At 34.6% G+C, this 20,353-nt stretch overlaps 1 protein-coding gene across 1 annotated transcript in view; it reads left to right on the top strand.

Moving 5' to 3' along the window:
* The window catches only part of BRIP1 (BRCA1 interacting helicase 1), a 184,281-nt gene that overhangs the window by 130,614 nt on the left and 33,314 nt on the right, over window positions 1–20,353 (top strand). The gene's annotated exons all lie outside the window — the stretch shown is intronic.

The raw sequence follows: 20,353 nt of genomic DNA on the forward strand, positions 1-20,353 counted from the left end.
GAAATTATATGGTAGGAAGAGAGCTGAGAATCATGGGGTTCACCTGATGGGTTCCCTTTATCTCCAAAATTATGGTCCTATGCTGCCTGATATCTTCTCCCTGAAAGTAGTTGCTTTATCTATTTTATCCAGTTTTACAGTACTTGTAGTGGGAAGGATATTCCCAAACCAGATATTCTATCTAGGCTAAAAACAAGAATTTTGCTTTATTATCACTGATTGTTTACTAAACAGTATATTTGAAAAATTATCTATAGCAATAATTTGAAGCCTACGGTGATGTTATTTTCCATCAGGAAGGATTTTCTTTTACTTGCTACTGGGATTTGAAGGTGCTAGCAATCTGAGACCAAGAGTTCAGGTTTTCTGGCCATTAAGCTGACTGAAATGAGTATAATTTATATCTCTTTTCCTAGGATATAATCTGTTAGGGTCTCATACCAAAGCAAGTATTCTTTCCCTAGGCAGTTATCTTATTTATTGTTAATACTTTAATAGACACTGTGAATTATATAATATTAAGTGTAATAAACAGTATTTCAGTGGTTAGCTCCTACTCTGCCCTAAGCTCTAGATCTCTTCAAAATTTCTGAAAGTCCTCAGGAGGTATCTAATTCTTTCAGCCTGCACTAACTTTGGTGGTTTCCATTATCTTTCTTCAGCTGCTAGGCCCCTATTGAGTGTACTAATGACCATGCCCAAGGCTTCCCTTTCTAATATAGTTAATGGTGCCTCTCACTACAGCTACTGATGAAATAGTTGACATCTACTCAAGAAAACTGTTCTGTTCACTATCAACAGCTTTAGTTGCCACATTCCACTGAAGCTGAGGGCGGGCTGCTGATGGTTCTGCTATTGGCAGTATTACTGTCTCTCTTTGGTGTCTTATCATTTTCCCTTGGCCGTATATCATTGTACTAATGCTCCTTTGTATCATACATTCTCCCAATGTCTTATATTTTTTTTTCCTTAAAACTAGCTCTTTCAATTTTTGTTTATATCTTGTCTTTTTCTTGGACCTATACATAAGCCCTTGAGGACCACACAAGAAAATAACTCTTTGGCTAACACTATGTTGTAGTAAATATTATACTCACTAAAGATCAAGGCCCGAAGATTCATTCACATCAAACTCATAATAATGATTATGATATCTGAGAAGAGAAAGGAATGAAACTAAGGGTGGTTATCAAATGGGACTTTAACTTTTTCTATAATACTTGTTTTAGTAGAAAACAAATTTTAAGAAAATGTGGTAAGAATAAAGATGTTTATTATGTCATTCTTCAAAAAAATATTTAAATAAAATGTTAACTTGTGAAGAAAAAAATTACATTTACCTTCTGGTTTCTCTACCCTTGCTCCCAATAACTATGATTATTGGCATTGTTGTTGCACTAGTGTTGAGTTATTAATGCTCTTTTTCCTCAAGATTAGTTCTTCTCAGGCAACTTCTTATTCTGTCATACACAAAAGACAGCTGGTGACCTGCTCTGATATTCCTCAGTAATGGTCTTGCTTATCACAGTTCTGCTTGTCTGAATTGCAGTGGCGGTAGTTATATTTGCATTGTTCTGCAAAACAACAGAAGCTTCACTGAGATCTGAATGCAGAGGAGGAGAGTGGTTTTAAAGGAGTTTTCCTAATGGTTCCTGAAAGGGACAAGTAGAGTAGACCCAAGAGTAGTCCAGACTTCATGGATAAGGGACAGATAAAGAGGAAAATTCTTTACTGGCAATATCAGATATAAGTGAAGTTTATTTCTTGTTGCCTTATGTCTAGATCAGCTCTTCCTGTGTAACAAACAATTCTGAAACATAGTGGCTTAAAACAGTAATCATTTGTTATGAATCACATATCAATTGGTGGGGGTAGTAGCTGGGTGGTAGATGGTCTGAGCTGGGGTTGGCTGGGCAGCTCTGCTGATTTTTACCAGGCTCAGTCACCCTGCTATGGTTTCACCAATGTAGTTTGGCCCAAGTGGGTCAGCTCTGCTATATATGCATCTCATCCTTTATATACCAGCACACTAGTCAGAACATGTTACCATGTTTTATACCTTGGCAGAGACATGAGGGCAGGCTTGATTGTGCAAGCACTTTTCACATACCTACTTACATCATGCCTACTAACTTACTGCCCAAAGTATGTCACAGGCCTAAGCCCAAAGCCAGGAACAATAGGAGGCGTGTGGGTATTTTCTACCGCACATGGCAAAGGGCTTAGAATTAAGACTTGAAAAAGGAGTTTTGGCTTTTTTTTTTTCACAACTAAAGGATATTTGTGGGACATCCATTCAAAAGACTGCTATTTATAAGCTTTAAGAGTATAGATATATAATGTTTATAATAATTAGAAAGGCCTTTATCATTTAGAAACGACCAGAATATAGTCATCAATACCTGAAATATCTGAACACCTGAAATAATCCCACTATTATGGGATTAAAAAGAAATAAAAGAAGAAAAAAAAAGAGAAAAAAAGAAATAAGTATAAATTAAAATTATAAATATATAAAATTTATATAAAATTTAATTATACATAAAAATTATATAATAATAAATTATATATAAATTATATAATAATTATTATATATAAAATAAGTATAAATTTATACTTATAGGGATCCCTGGGTGGCGCAGCGGTTTGGCGCCTGCCTTTGGCCCAGGGCGCGATCCTGGAGACCCGGGATCGAATCCCACATTAGGCTCCCGGTGCATGAAGCCTGCTTCTCCCTCTGCCTGTGTCTCTGCCTCTCTCTCTCTCTCTCTCTCTGTGACTATCATAAATAAATAAAAATAAATAAATAAATAAATAGATAAATAAATAAATAAATAAATAAATTTATACTTATAAATTAAAATATAAAAGAAATACAAAATTTGGTAATGAAGTCTACTTTATTCTTTTGGTTTTTTCCTGTACATTTGGTGTTGCCAAATAGTTTCCTAAATATAACAAAAATCTGCCATGCAGATTTGCCCATTTTCTTCAAAATGTTTCATAGGTTTGAGCTCTTCAATTTAGATATTTGGTTCCAGGGATCCCTGGGTGGCTCAGTGGTTTAGCGCCTGCCTTCAGCCCAGGGCATGATCCTGGAGTCCCGGGATCGAATCCCGCGTCAGGCTCCCTGCATGAGGCCTGCTTCTCCCTCTGCCTGTGTCTCTGCCTCTCTCTCTCTGTGTGTCTCTCATGAATAAATAAATAAAATCTTTTAGGGATCCCTGGGTGGCGCAGCGGTTTGGCGCCTGCCTTTGGCCCAGGGCGCGATCCTGGAGACCCGGGATCGAATCCCGCGTCGGGCTCCCGGTGCATGGAGCCTGCTTCTCCCTCTGCCTGTGTCTCTGCCTTTCTCTCTCTCTCCCTGTGTGACTATCATAAATAAATAAAAATTAAAAAAATAAAATAAAATAAAATAAAATCTTTTAAAAAAAAAGATATTTGTTTCCATTTTGAGTAATTTTTTGTATATGATATAAAATAAGGTACCAATTTCCTTATATCTGAAATGAGTTTGTATACACCATATAGTTAAATCATATTTTTTTAATTCATTCAGCTGGATTCTGCCTTTCATTTGGAGAGTTTAATCTATTCACAAAGTAATTACTAATAAGGAAAGACTTAGTTCTACTATTCAGCTGTTTGTTTTCTGTGCTTTTTGTTCCTCAATTGCTTCATTATTACTCTTTTTTGTATTTAGTTGTTTTTTCACTGAGTGCTATTTTGATACCCTTCTTTTGTGTACATTTTTTTAGTTATTTTCTTAGTGTTAACCCTGGAGATTACAAATAACATCCTTTATAGTGTTACTTTATAGTGTTACTGTCTGGATTACATTCTTAAAATTTTATGCATTGCATTTTTATACATTTTATAACATAATTTATAATTATTATTTTATACATTTGCCTTTTAAATGTTGTAGAAAAAAAGAATTACAAACTAAAAGTATAATAATACTAGCTTGTATATTTTACCTACATAGTCCTTTTTACCAGTATCCTTTATTACTTCCTAAAGCACATACTGTACTGCTTTCATTGTGTTAATTTTATTGCTTACAAATATGTTTTATGATGTGTTAGATGGTATACTTTAAGGATTAGGATAATTTCTTAAAGTGTCTCTGTAATTAAAGTAGTAGTACCTTGGAATATAGTAAGTGTTCAATAAATGCTGATTTCTTAAAAAATAAAAATGTTGATTTAATGACTAAATATAAATCTATTACTTAGTAGTCTTACATACACTTACATATATTTAACTGTTTATATACTTAATCATATCTGAATACTAAGTATATTCAATATATACATTGTATTTACATATAATTTAAATATAAATATATTTGATATATTAATTAAATTAAAATAGAACTAAAAGTTAAATATGTATTTAATATTCAGGCATACCTCTTTTTATCATACATTATTGCACTTTGTAGATATTGTGATTTTTTTTTACACATTGAAAGTTTATGGCAACCTGCATACAGCAAGTCTATTCGTGCTGTTTTTCCAACAGCATTTGCTCACTTCATATCTCTGTGTTGCATTTTGGTAATTATTGCAAATATTTCACAGTTTTTCATTATTATATTTCTTATGGTGATCTGTGATGTTACTACTGTAATTGTTTTGGGGTGCCACAAACTGCCTATATAAGACCGATGTTAATTAAGTAAGTAGATGTGTTTTGACTGCTCCACCAACTGGCTTTTCCATTATCTCTCTCCCTTCCTCCTCGGGCCTCCCTATTTCCCAAGACACCACAGTATCCTTAAATTAGGCCAGGTAATAACTTTTCAGTGACCTCTAGGTGTTCAAGTGAAAGGAAGAGTTGCATGTCTCACTTTAAATGAAAAGCTAGAAATGATTAAACCTGGTGGGGAAGGCATGTTGAAAGTTGAGATTATCTGAAAGCTAGGCCTCATGTGCCAAACAGCCAAGTTTTGAATGCAAAGGAAAAATTCTTGAGGGAAATTTAAAATGCTACTCCAGTGAACACACAAATGATAAGAAAGCAAAACAGCCTTATTGCTGATGGAAAAAGTTTTCATGCTCTGAATAGAAGATTAAGCCAGCCACAATATTCCCTTAAGCCAAAATCTAATCCAGAGCAAGGCCTTAATTCTCTTTAATTCTATGAAGGCTGAGAGGAAGCTACAGAAGAAGAGTTTAAAGCTAGAAGAGATTGATTCATGAAGCCAACTCCGTAATATCAAAGAGCAAGGTGAAGCAGCAAATGCTGATGTAGAAGCTGCAGCAAGTTATCCAGAAGATCTAGCTAAGATAATTAAAGAAGGAGGCTACACTAAACAGATTTTTCAATGTAGATGAAATGGCCTTACATTGAAAGAAGAGGCCATTTAGTACTGGACCATCTAGAAAGGGGAATTCAGTTCCTGGCTTTTTATCATAGAGCAGGCTGACTCTTGTTAATGGCTGATGCAGCTTGTGACTTTAAGCCGAAGCCAGTGCTCATTTACCGTTCTGAAAATCCTGGGGCCCTTAGGAGTTATGCTCAACCTACTCTTGCCCCTGCTCTGTAAATGGGCAACAAAGCTTGGGTGACAGCACATCTGCTTATAACTTGGTTTACTGAATATTTTAAGTCCATTCCTGAGGTCTACTTCTCATGAAAAAAAGATGGCTTTAAATATATGACTGTTCATTGACAATGCACCTGGTCACCCAAGAGCTTGGATGGAGATATGCAGTGAGATTAATGTTGTTTTCATGCCTGCTAATACCACATCCATTCTGCAGCACATGGATCAAGGAGTAACTTTGACTTTCAAGTCTTATTATTTAAGAAACATATTTTTGTAAGGCCATAGCTGTCATAGGGGTTTCTCTAAAGTCAACTGAAAACCTTCTGGAAAGGATTCACCATTCTAGATGCTGTTAAGAAATTCATGATTCATGGCAAGAGGTCAAAATATCAACATTAACAGGAGTTTGGAAGGAGTCGATTCCAACCCTTGTAGATGACTTTAAGGGAATGTGATTGAATTGCTGCAATCTCATGATAAGACTTTAATGGAAAAGGAGTTGTTTCTTACGGATGACCAAGAAAGTGATTTCTTGAGATGTAATGCCCTGGTGAAGATACTGTGAAGATTGTTGAAATGATAGTAAAAGACTTAGAATATTACATAAATTTAGTTGATAAAGAAGTGGCAAGGTTTGAGAGGTTTGACTCCCAATTTTGAAAGAAGTTTACTGTGGGTAAAATGCTGTTAAATGACATTGCATGCTATAGAGAAAGTTCACTGAAAGGAAGAGCCAGTCAATATGGCAGGCTTCATTGTTGTTATATTTTAAGAAATTGCCACAGCCACCACAGTTTTTAGCAACCTCCATACTGATCAGTAGCAGCCATCGACACTGAGGCAAGAACCCCACCAGCAGAAAGATTACGACTCAGATAATGGTTAGCACTTTTTTTTTTAAGCAATAAAGGATTTTTTAATTAAGGCATGTATGTTGTTTTTTAAGACATAATGCTATTGCACACTTAAGAAACTATGGTATGGTGCATACATAACCTTTATATGTGCTGAGAAACAAGAAATTCATTGGACTTGCTTTATTGTCATATTTGCTTTATCACAGTGGTCTGGAACCAAACCCACTATATCTCCAAGGTATGTCTATTTATATTTAATAGAAGTTATTAAAATAATTAAAAGTTATTAAAATGATAGTAATCATTATGAGATGATAATAGGGCATTAGTGAACATTAATATGACTTATAATGAGGCAGTATAGTGTATTATTACAATCGTGAATTATTAAAAGAGAAGAAAATTCTTCCTAGTAGAATTTTATATTAACACACAGTAGGACATTATAAATTAGAGGGATATCTTATATTGATTATACTGACTGTCACTCTTTATTATTTTTCTACTGCTGCATTATAAATTATCACATAGTGAAAAAAATTATCACATAGTAGCTTAAGACAACACACATTTCTTAATGTCATAGTTTCTGTGGGTCAGGCATCTGGGTGTGGCTTAGCTCAGGATTCCATAGGATGCAGTCAAGGTATCAGCTGGGCTGATCTTATCTGGACCTTGGGTCTTCTTCCAAGCTCATCCAGGATGTTGACAGAATTCAGTTCCTTATGATCAGTAGCCCCTGATCCAGCCAGGAGCTACTCTTGTCTCATAGAGGCTACTCACAGTTCCTGGCCCTGTCACCTTCATACAAGCCCTCTCACAGCAGGGCAATTTACTTTTTCAAAAGACCAATGAGATATATAAGAAGCAAGTCAGAGGTTCTGCTCATACTCAAGATGAGAGGAATCTATAAGACACAAGTCTGAGTCGTCTTAGGGTATGTTTGCCATATTCCTATTTTCTGTAAAATGAGATGAAGAAAAAATGACTTCTATAAATAGTTCTTCCAAAACTAAAACAAATTATTGGACTATAAATTAGGACTTTATAATTTTCTTTTATGTTAATACTCAGTCTAGCATACAGAAATAGTAGAGGTTAATTTTGTTGAAAACCTTAAATATTCTAGCTTTTGGAAATTAAATAATCTGTTTCTACATTTTTTCTCTATTGTTTGATTTGAATTTGTATTTTAAAAGCTTAAGATCAGTGTCAGAATTAGAAAAGTGATTGGAGTGGGGAAAAAGGGCAATGACATTAATTTTATGATACTAAAAGTTTTTTCTTAAATTTGAGACACAGATTATGGAACTAAAAATTAAAATACACTTTAAAATACTAACTTAAGACTCTTGTCTCAATTGCAGAGTTTGGCTTTTAGAGAAGCAGGAAAATGTATGTTAGAGCCAAAAATATGACTTCTTTGGTTGTGACCAGGATTTCCTCTTCCCACCTTGGGGACTAGAAAGTAGAGGTAGGAAAATTTCATTTTGGAGCCAAGTGTGACTTGTTTAGTTCAAGTCATAATTTATTGCACATACCTCAGGGACCTGAAAATAAAGAAACCCACTATGAAATGTTGATAATGGGCCACTCTGAAGGGCAAGCATTAAACTAACTTTCCCAGTGAGGATTTTTTTCACTTCCACCTTTCCCAGATGCTTCTGATCATTCTATAAGGACATACTTAATCGTGTAATAGTTAAAAAGAAAACTTTCTGTGCACTAAACCGTAGTATTTGAGGGGGAGGAAAGTGAACCAAGGCCTTTATATGATTAGATGTTGGTGAAAAAGTAGAACTAAAAGAAAAGTTGTTTTCTTTTAATGCAATTAAGTTACAGTATAACAAGGCTGCCATTTAGTGGATATCTACAGCAAATCCTTTGGCCAATTAGTATGATCTAAAAACTACAAAAGCCTTCAACTTTATAATCCAGGCATCTACATCTGAAATTGGTGGCTTGGTCATAATTTGTGAGACATTATAAGGTACAATATTTAGATTTTAAAATCGCATTTTATTTATATTCCCTAGCATAGTTTGGTAGTCGATAGAAATATTTTCTTTTCATGAGTATTGTGCCTTTACTTCCCTGTGGAAAATGCATAAAACCATGGCATATGGGTAAAAATATTTGTACTTTAAAGATGTTCAGGTGGTATGTTAGATTTTTATAATTGGTTTCATGAAATTTGATGGTAATATTCAATAACAGAGGTACTCTTACAATGATTGAAATAACTTCAGATAAATTTTATATTCGTGTAATCATTTCTCTTTATTAATATAGTATGTTCAGTTACTAAAATAGATTTTACCTGGAAACTTTATTTTTTAAAATTTTTTTTTTAATTTTTATTTATGATAGTCACACACACACACCCAGAGAGAGAGAGAGAGAGAGAGAGAGAGAGAGGCAGAGACACAGGCAGAGGGAGAAGCCGGCTCCATGCACCGGGAGCCCGACGTGGGACTCGATCCCGGGTCTCCAGGATCGCGCCCTGGGCCAAAGGCAGGCGCTAAACCGCTGCGCCACCCAGGGATCCCTACCTGGAAACTTTAAAATTCAGAGGGTGATCTGATTAGTATCTTAGTATTGACATACAAAAACTACTATTTTTTTGTTTAGGAAGCTTCTCTTAGCTTTGAAGATACTGTACCTTGAGTATATTTAATCAGTTTTGGAAAATTACATTCATGATTGAAAAGGCAAGCATGTTAAATTAGTTATTGACTTTATAACAAACATATAAATTTATAGGCTTCCATGCATTCTTGATGTTTTATAAACTTTAGAAAAGGGCTGTTATCTTTGCTTGCCCCAGAAGATAACAGTATTAATAAAACAGAATGCATGTTAAACTACATTCAACTAGTATTTTCAGGTGTCAGAATATTATTAAATGATGGCTGTATATGTATTCTTTAACACTTATTTTTAAGGAGAATGATATTGATTCTTCATTATTTTTCTTGCTTTGATAGCAGCCTGTATATTCATCAGTAGATAAATGAAGGCAGGAATGCAAGGGGCTATAGTATATCAAGACAAATTTCAGAAACAAACCATTCTTAATAATTTTTAGTAGATTTATATATTCCTTTTGTATCACTTTCATAATTGTGTTGATGCTCTTGAGTATTATAGTATTTATTCATTCATGCAATAAGCTTTTACGAAGAGCCTAATTTGTACTAAATATAGTAGGTACAAAAATGAACACAATGCTATCTCTACACTCCTGAAGTCTCTAATTTAGTAAAGGATGTGAGTATGTAACAATGTTTCGGTGGGATTGAATTTAGGTATTCAGATGCTTGGAGAAAGTGAAATTGAGTAACACTTTTCACCTCTCATCCAGATATCCATTTACTTTGATTTGCCTAAAATAGGTGAAGGAAGCAGAGAGAGGAGATTTGAGTATTGTTTATACCAATATTGAAACATACAAACATTTGGAATAGCCTCTTCAAAGGTCAGATTATAAGACTATTCAGATCATTAAGACTATTCAGGATAATGAAACAACCATTTTTTGAGTATCTGCCTAGAGTACCAAGTACTTTAATAGACTGGTGACACAATGATCCACTAAACAGATTATAGTCCCTTGTCTCATGGAATTTATAGTCTAGCAAGAAATAGTGATATTAAAGTAATAAACAGTTAATTACAGTTGTGATAGAGGCTGTAAGAAAAAGTCACAAGAACTGTGAGAATGTATAACAGGATCCTGACCTAGTCTTTGGGGGTAAAGAAAGACTTCCTAAGGAAGTGATATTTAAGCTGACATGGGAAAGAAAGCTAGGAGTTATATAGGTGAGCAGAATGGATAAGAATATTTCTCAATGGAGAGAATAGACTATGATCAGGCCCTAAAGGTGTGAAAGAAGATAAGCAGTTTCCAGGAATTGAAACAAGGTAGAAAGTGAGTTGGGGAGAATGGCATGTGAATAGAGGCTGGGAGAGGTATTAAGGAGCCAAATCATTTAGGGCTCTCTATGCCATTTTAAGGATTTGAGACTATTCTAAGCCAAGGGAAATTCTAAGCTATCCTGTGGGAAACCAGATCCGGGAATGGAGCCTGAGGTCAGAGCATAGTGGAGTTCTAGTTATAGTGTAGCATCTGATACAGAAACCCACCTGGATCTAGCTTCGATAATAACATGTGGTTACCCAGGGGAAACGGCTGTGTATATAAACTTAAACGGTTGTAATACTAAACTCCTAAGTTGCTTAGGAGTCCAGCAACTTGCTGTTGGAATTTTTGGAAACACTTAGGCCAAAGCACAGAATTGGAAGAAGAACCATGTCCTCTCTGAAGGTCCAGAATGAATTTATCCTCAATTACTTAAACATTTTTTTTCCTTCTCAGAACACTTTTTTTTCCCAGCTTTTTTATTTTTTAAAGATAGTTTGGCCAAAGGTATTATTAAAGTAAGTTGTAAGTATATCTTGAAATAACAAAATTAAAATCTAGTTTATATCTAATCATGTCCTCTAGGTTGACAATTTGTAATTTGCCTTGGACACTGAAAACTGAGATAACCAAACCCTTGTACCATCCCTCCTGAGAAACAAACACAAAAACATAAAAATAAATGGCTGAGGTATTTTTAATTTTTAAATTTAAAAGATTTCCCATATTTCTTAAAGGAATGTTTTAGGATCGGGGGGAAACATTTAAAATCACAAAGTTTTAAGCAAGTTTCATTAGCCTTTTTCCTTTTTCTCCGAATGACATAACTAATGTCATTCTTTTTCTATAGAAAAAAAAGCCATGTCTGAATATAACTACAAATTAAACCTTTGGATATTTAATAAAACAAAAACTTCTGGTTTTGAGTTTGTTTTTAAGATTTTATTTATTCATGAGAGACACAGAGAGAGAGGCAGAGACACAGGCAGAGGGAGAAGCAGGCTCCTCGCAGGGAGCCTGATTGGGACTTGATCTTGGATCCCAGGATCACACCCTGAGCCAAAGGCAGACGCTCAACTGCTGAGCCACCCAGGTGTCCCTGAAAAAAATTTTTTTTCTTGTGTTCATCTTGTTTTTGGCAAGAACAAGAACTTTATTGACCTTTGTATTTTACTTTTGTTCTCATAGTAGGTTTAAGGCCTTAAAAGTGAAATTATCACCCTGGGGAATCATAAGATTGATTAACATATTACTTCTGTTGGCCAGAACAGAATCAGCAACACTACCTCAAAGGGAAGTGGTAGAATGGGTTTTTAATTTCTCTGAAAATAAGTTTAAGTTTTTTTCTTCAGAGTAGAATTTTTTTGTAGTGAATTTTAGCTTATTTATATTTATTTGGTCAAATCCCCTTAAACCCTACAGAGTACAGAGATGTAGGTGGGCTTCAGGTGAGTATGTTACTTGATATTTTCTCCAACTATAAAGCCTTAAGGTCTCAAATAACATAAACTGTAGTAGATAGCACTGGTCATTATTTATACATCAGTCTTTCCTATTTTTCACTGAGACTGAAGGTTTGATCATTTGGAAATAAGTTCAATTTGGTTTTTTTTTCTTTTTTAAGATTTTATTTATTTATTCATGAGAGACAGAGAGAGAGGCAGAGACATAGGCAGAGGGAGAAGCAGGCTCCCTGTTGGGGAGCCTAATACTGGCTCAATCTCAGGACCCTGGGATCACGACCTGAGCCAAAGGCAGATGCGCAACCACTGAGCCACCCAGGTGCCCCCAGTTTAATTTTTCTAACTGTGGGACAAATAATGTGCCAGGGAGTATAATAAGCTCACAACACCTCATTATGCATTTTTTTAAATCAAAATTACCAAATTTGTTGCTTGAAATTACTTAAAATGGATTTTCTCAAGCTTGACATTAATGAGATTTTGGGCAGTTTAATTCTTTGTTATGAGCAATATGCTGTACATTATAGAATGTTTGGCAGCATCTTTGGCCTTTACGTATAGATACCAGTAGCAGACCCTTTTCTTCCCACTAGTTGTGACAACCTGAAATGTTTCTCCAGACATTGAGAAAATATTTTGGTAGGCAAATCAGCCTCAGTTAAGTATTGCAGCTTTGTATAGTAAGACATATAAGTAAGTATATGTCATGAATTAAAATGAGCAATATACATTTATTTTTTTAATTATTTTTTATCAAGTTGAAAAAAGACCAATAAAGCTTTTCTGAGGAGCCAAATTTATACAAAATACAGTAGTTTCTTATTTTAAGTTTTTTGGATTCTGCCCCACTTCCAGCACCTTCTTCTGAGAGACAGTGACTTTCACTTCTTTTAGCTATTTTGTCTGGTATTTACCTCAGTATTTATCTTTATTTAATCAATTTTAAACCTGTTTACTTCATATGTGATATAAGGATTTTAGCTTACTACACCTTTCCCTTTTTCCTCCTAATATATCACATTTTAAAAATTAAATCCATAATCAATATTCAAATCATGACTATGAAAATATTGTTCACTGTAGTCAAATGATTTCCTTTCTTTCTTGAACTTTTTATCTTCCCATTAATAATGTCCTCTGCTCAGCCCCAGTGGCTCAGTGGTTTAGCGCCGCCTATGGCCCGGGACATGGTCCTGGGGACTCAGGATCGAGTCCCATATCGGGCTCCCTGCATGGAGCCTGTTTCTCCCTCTGCCTGTGTCTCTACCTCTCTCTCTCCTCTCTGTGTATTCTCATGAATAAATAAATAAAATCTTTAAAAAAAAATAATCTCCTCCGCCCTTTTTTCCTTTTAAAAGATCTTTAATCTTCTCTCACCCTTCAATGAATCTATACAGCACCTCTCAATACAATTATCCTATCAGACCTGTCAGATAATAGGTCACTCTCCCCCCCCCCCATGACATTGTTTCTTGAGCCTTCTGATCTACTTCAATCAGGACTGAGTTGTTTTGTTAGCCCACTTAACTGCCAAAATGCTGAAATTTCCCTTTGCTTTCATCCTAGGAATTTGATTTGCCTGTCTTCTGTATTAGATCCTAAATTTCCTAGGTCTCAAATCTTCCTCCTGTTTCTTATTTACTGTTTCATCTTCATGGTACACATCCTCTAGCAGTTTACCTATACATTCATTTCCTGAGCTTTTTTGGATTCCTGCAGCCTAACTGGCTTATTTCCCATCAGTAGCTCTGTGAGTACTTTGGTTTGAACTTTCGCCTCTCTGCTTAGCCATATACCTTTTGTCCATCTGCTTTTCACATTCAAGTATTGGATTTTGAGGTTGCAGTTGTCTCTGAGTTTAATTGAAGATAAAGATTGTGTTTTTCTTGTCTTTTAAGTTTGGGCAGTTTTTGAGAGGCAAGGAAAGAAAAATGTCTTTCTTTTTTCCTTTCTGAAACTAGAAGTGTTCATTACTTTTCAAGATTAAGAATGAGATTTTAAAATGCTGTGATCCCATATGCCTTATTCCCACACTCACATTCACATTTGAGAAACTCTAAGTTAAATATTCCTAACAATATCGTAAAGATGGAAAGTAATATTTTTTAAAAATCAAGCATATACTTATATTTGAAAGACAAATTTGGATGTAATAAAAATCTAGATGGAGAATGTCAGAATTCGTTTGTTGGGATGTGGAGGCAATAAACAGTTTTAAGATTTTAAGAATATTTGAGTATTCTTCAGTACTTATGTAAACTGTTACATGCAAACTTTCTCTTGACCGTGTTTGTTTTTAAATGTCACAGTGTTTAATCATGTGAAATTTGAATCTGAGCCTCCTCTTACTGTGATTACCTTCTACTTTCTATGCCTACCATTGCCACCAAACTTTTATGCAATATTCCCACCTCCCACCCCAGGGCCAAAGTGCTTAGTATTGTATTTTCTAGCATCCATAAGCCTCTTGCATGAGAGATACTCCCTTCTTCCAGAATTCTATAGGAGTAGGTACAGTCTCTATCATCTTTTGAGTGCAACACTACTCCTTCCCCTTTTTAAAAAGCCTCCTGATGGTAGCTCATTCCTTTAAGAGCCTGGGCTTCCATTTACAACTCCACCTTGCTTTCTTATGTACTATAGTATTTCATTTTGTTGACTATTGCTAGAAGTGTTTATTCATAATTATTTGGCTCTTGTTTGTGACTTTAACAAAGGAAGCTCTAGATTACAAAATATAGGAATGAGATAATAATCAGACTAATAAAGGACCAACCAGTTATGAACTCATTCCATAGATTATACCACGAACATATTTTATAAAGTTAAAATAAAGCTCATGGATTGCAAAGTGATAAAAGATATTATGGAGGATATTTAAAAGTGCTAAGGTTATAATTTGTCAGAAAATTTACAATCGCAGAAATTATCAAAAATTAAAATTCAAAAGTGAATACTATTTTCTATGTCCTGCCAATGTTTATTTGATGAAAAAGTAGCCACTTAATAAACTGAAGAAACTGTTGTGCCCAAGATCGCGAATCTGAGGAACCGCCAAGGAGCCGACACCGATGCAAACACATGAGGGTTTATTTACAAGCTCGAGCCTGGGTCCAAGTGTGCCCGACACAGTGGAGCAGGGACTTGGACCCCGAGATTAAGAGGCTTAGCAACTTTATAGGGGCCAGTGGCCAATGAGATACGCAGAAAGTTGCACAGTCATGCTGGTCCGCTGAGCCGGATTTCCGGTTAGGGTGTGCCCTGGTCTTTGACTAGGACGGAGCAGTGCCCTAAGTAATAAGCAGGTCAGCACAAGACGGGTACAGCCCAAAATAGAGTCAGTCCTGCTCTGCTTGTCCAGGGGTAGGGGATTTTGTTCAATTTCCTGGGTCCCACAGAAACTTATTTTATGTTACCTAAATTAATTTGCCTATATATTGAATAGAATCAGTTAACTTCATAAGAAGTTGATCGAGCTGTTAGAACCCTGATTTGAGGTGAACAGCCTAAGAGATGGCCTACATTGGCTAATTGCCCACATTGTTTTTGTCAGTACTGTGGCTTTCATATATATGCAACAATGTAGTATGACAAAATGTAAAGCCAACCCAAACCTACTTGGGCTTTAGAAATAAATAATGACTCCAGCCCACTTACCTCCAATATATGATATTTTACTGTTTTGTGCTAATTTTCATTTATTTCTTCAGCCAACTCTATGAGGTAAGATTGGCAGGAATTATTTTCTTCCACTTAGAAAGGAGGAAACTGAGAAAGGAAACTAAATTGAGGGAGTACTGGTGACTTGCCCAAGATCAGACAACTAGTTACTGTCAGTCTTAAATCCAAGTTGTGTACTTTTACCTCCTTCCCTCAAAACGTACTATAGAATGAATATATATATATATATGAATATAACATATATATATATATATATAACATTTTATGGAGGTGATAATTTAAGCGTTTTCAGGTTAACCTAAACAATATTTTAATGTGGCTAGCCTAACTAAATTGCCACAGGGCTTATTATTTTTAAAAACTGTTTAGCTTTGCCCTTTATAGAATAAGCATATTCTATTTAAGATAATCTTGCACATCTTAAAGTATTAACTGTCTTTTTTTTAATAGAAAAATTGTAATTTCTTTTTTTCTGGGCTCATTTTCTTATCTTGACAAATTATTTTCGTAATAAAAAACCCCAAGCATCTAACGCTCCATAACTGACATTGTTTTTGCTTACCCAAAGCATATAATCAGGATTTTTTTTTTAAAGATTTTATTCATACAAGAGACAGAGTAGGAGCAGGGCAGGGTGGGGGGAGTAGAGGGAGAGGGATAAACAGACCCCTCACCAAGCAGGGAGCCAGTGCTGCCAAATCCCAGGACTCTAGGATCCTGACCTGAGCTGCAGGTAGATACTTAACCTACTGAGTCACCCAGACACCCTCAGGTTTATTTAAATATTAGTGAGTTACAATAAACTATTCTAGATAGTAATTAAATTATTATAACCAATTAAGGTAAAGTCTGTTGAATATATTGAAAAAAAGAGATGCCTGGTTTGAGGAGAAAATTTTTTTCTCTATTTGAAATTTCTAGGCTATTTTTTTATAGCAATGACAATTTATAACAGAGTTTAATATAGATTTTCTCTGTAAAAAGTGTCACCCAAAGTAGCCTTACAACACATGTAAGATAAGTTATGTTGCTGTTACTGTGTCTGTTATTATGCTTTGATTATTATTTCCTAGTAGATGATTGTGGTCAGTTCCTAAGGTAACAAGAAAAGTAAGTAATAATTGAATACCATCACTTGCGTGAGCACTCAGCACTCATGTGTGTGTGTGTGTGTGTGTGTGTGTGTGTGTTTAAACTCTTAAAGGGAGCCTGGCTTCTTAAGTCTTGGCAGAAACCCATTTTTTTCCCATTTAAGAAAATATATATACTATATTTAGTTAACTTGATGTTTAGAAATCTTGAAAATATGCCAGATGAAATAAAACCAGCTATATTCCTTTTATCTGGCTAAATTATTTTACATACAAGATCTTATGCTGAGTTTAGAACTCTAACCATTGGAATTTATATTGTGATACTCTGATAAAAGTGTTTATACTGTGATGATATAGAGCAGTAAATGTCTCTAATGCACAGTCTCTGTCTTCCAGATTTGGTTTGTTATAAATATTTATGTTTTATGTCCTGTACCTTGGCGAAAGATAAAACTATTCTTCTTGAGTGTTTGCTAGACAAATGCGCTTATTTTTCTGAAACAAAGTTTTAAAATATTTTTGATTAATAAGTTTAGCTGATTATTTGTTCTTAGTCTTATTTCCAGGCTTGAACTTGTGTTGTAAAGCTTACATATGAGGGAAAAGGTATATTCTGCCTGTATAGATTGCTTTTAGAAAGGTGTTATTACTCAAATCATAATACATATTTATATAAATTGGGATAAATTCCCCTGTCTTTCATATGAGTCAGTAAAGTGAGGAGTTGCATTTATAGTTCCAGCTCATATTTTTATCATACCACTTATTTCTTCAGAAGCTACTTGTAAAACTTGTAGAAGGCTATTCTTGTACAGAGCTACTTATGGCCAACACTGTTGAGTTTGACTAAGTTGAAAAAATAATCTAATGTTCAAAATTGTGACTTAAATCTCTTGTTGACATATACAGTGTAATCCTTTTGGTTATTTTAATATATACTGTGCTCATCAGTAGTATGCGTATGCTGCCTATACTCCAATAAAAGTGAGAAATTGAAAGACTTAAGTAACTTCCTATTTGATTTCAAAGATATTATAATGTAATAGTAAAATCAGAATCCAAAACCATATAACTTTTGTATGAAAGCTATATGGGGATTTTTACATAATTCTCTAAGTACCACTTCAGTCTTTATTAATCTATCTTTGCCATTCAGAATCTAATCTCTGCTTATGTCAGGCTAGCTTTTGATGCAAAGATATTTTTAGTTGTCTAGAAACTACTGTATTAAAGAAAGTTTTTCATTTTGTGTGAACTTGAACTCATGGAAAAAAAAATGTTTTGTGAATTAGTGTAGAATCTGAACCAATGGTTTGCAAACCCAAGCCACTAAAAGAGTTAAACAGATTATTTAAATGAGTGAGCTAGTTGAGGGTTGGTAAATAGTTCACATTATTTTAAGCCACAGTAAGGGAGCCACAGAAAACACAACCTTGGGCCTTCAGTTTGCAACTTTTGATAAAATAGTTTGATTTCTCTCTGCCATTCACACATCCCTCCAAAATTACACATATACTAATTTATTGAGTCTGGGGACCAAGTAGTTTGAACTCCTTCTAGAGTATACAATTAAATATAGCTTTCTATTTTGGGAAAGCCTTATAAAATGTATTTGAAAAGTACTGTTAACTGGTCTACAAGATCATTTTTCCAAACTACACTTGAGCTTAGTTTATGGTGTTTACTCTCTGTCAAAACTCAGAAAAACACTCACAGTTAACTTCCATAATGTAAAATGTCTATCTCATTAGGCGTTGAAGAAGGATTGGTCAACAGGTATAATATTGTTAGACTCTATTGCTAATGTGAATGTGGACATGACCTCCCAAATAGATCAAAGACTAATCTCTTTGACAGTTACAAGATGGCAGAGCTTGCCTGGGGCCTTTTGCTGCTGCACATTGAAACTATTTGTTTGGAAAGCATGCCTGAGGGATAAGAATGTGTTTATAGGGATGAGCAGGTAAAAGTAAAAGGTTGTCTTTTGACATTTCAGCTAATCCCTTCCAGCCTTTGGCTTACTTAACATTTAGGCTATTTGCTGGCAGGAGAAACTGGCTTTTTCACATATGCTTTATGTCATTTTAAATTGGGCATTGATTTCGTGCCTGATAATCCCTAAGTGTACAATGAAATAGATTCTGATGTCATTAGAATGATGTATACTAGCTTCCTACTTTTTCAAACCCTTAGTTTTGCTTTCTCTAATTAAATGTGTTCCCCCAAAACAATGTTTACTTTTTATTAATTTTAAATCTGTTTCTTTATATAATAAAAAAATTATAATGTTAACCAATATATATATTTACTTTCAAAAGTTTTTTTTTCTTTTCATCTAAGATAGTTTTCTCATGTAAAATACTGGCAGTATTTTAAAGGCCATTTGCATTGTAAAAACTATTTGAAAATTTATAAAGAATTGAATTCATGGTGTCATACCTAAAAGTTAATTCATTTTAATGAAAACTAAAAGACCAAGGAGAGATAATTTTGTTTATTTAATCTAATAGTTGTTACATTATCTCTATTTCATTTGTAACTAATACATCCTAGAACAACTGTTATCATAGGCAGAGTGATTATTATAAAGTATTTGTCTGGAACAGGGTATAGGAAAATTCTAAAACCCTTAAGCTGTTATGTCTGACAAAGGATAAATGCTTTAATTTGGTGGGGGTTGGATGGTACTGTTAAAGAATATAGGATAACTAGTTGCATTTTGAGAAATAGATAGGAAATATATTTTTCCCAGTTGGATAGAATTTTTAAAGAATATTCTCTTTTAATCTCTATATGTTATACTTTATCTCTGAATTGTCAGAAATTTTTACATACTATTATCTAATGTTTCCTATAATGCCATATTATTTATTATATATATATTTAAAACATATCCTGTAAGGGTGAGTGGGTGCCTCAGTCAGTTAAGCATCTGCCTTTGGCTCAAGTCATGATCCCGGGGTCGAGATCAAGCCCCACATCAGGCTGCATGCTCAGTGGAGTGCCTGCTTCTCCTTCTCCGTCTGCCTCTCCCCTCTGCTTGTGCTCTATCTCTCTCAAATAAATAAAATCTTTTAAAAATAAGTAAATAAAACATAGCTTGTAACACTTAAAGGAAAGTTTATTTCCTTTAAATTCTAGTTATAAAGTTAATATAGAAATTTGACAGGTTATTTTGAGGGAATATAAAATTCAATGTCTTTCCTACTAATTTGAAAGCTACTTGTCAGAAGTGTACCCTTCTTTTATTTTTTAAGATTTTTTTATTTTTTTTGAGAGAGAGAGACAGAGATAGCAAAAGAAAGCAAGAGCAGAGTGGAGAGAGAGAAGCAGGCTCTAGCCCAGGACTCTGGGATCATGACCTCAGCTGAAGGCCGATGTTTAACAGACTGAGCCACCCAGGCACCCAAGAAGTGTACCCTTCTGATTTCTCATCTAACACATGTCCTTTGCTTTAGAAGGTTGATAGTATTATACACTGTATTGACACTTTTTCTCCTAAGTAGTTTTAAAACTTCTTAAAACTACTGTTAATTTATCTTGAAAGTCCAGAATTTTTCCAAGAGAATAGCTCTTTATATCTTTAATTAGGTGTATGCTACCAAAAAAAACATACTATATACTTGCCCAGGAATACTACATAGGAGATCTTTACAAGGTAACCAAGTGAAAAGAGCAATTCCTACTATTTCCTATTAGGTAACTAGTTGCTAGGTATTATAGTCAATTTCTGTGAGCTGCCAATACTAGCAGTTATAGGTGATTAAATTGTTGTTGCT

Source organism: Nyctereutes procyonoides, unplaced genomic scaffold, assembly GCF_905146905.1.
Source record: "Nyctereutes procyonoides isolate TBG_1078 unplaced genomic scaffold, NYPRO_anot_genome, whole genome shotgun sequence".
NCBI classification, from domain to species: Eukaryota; Metazoa; Chordata; class Mammalia; order Carnivora; family Canidae; genus Nyctereutes; species Nyctereutes procyonoides.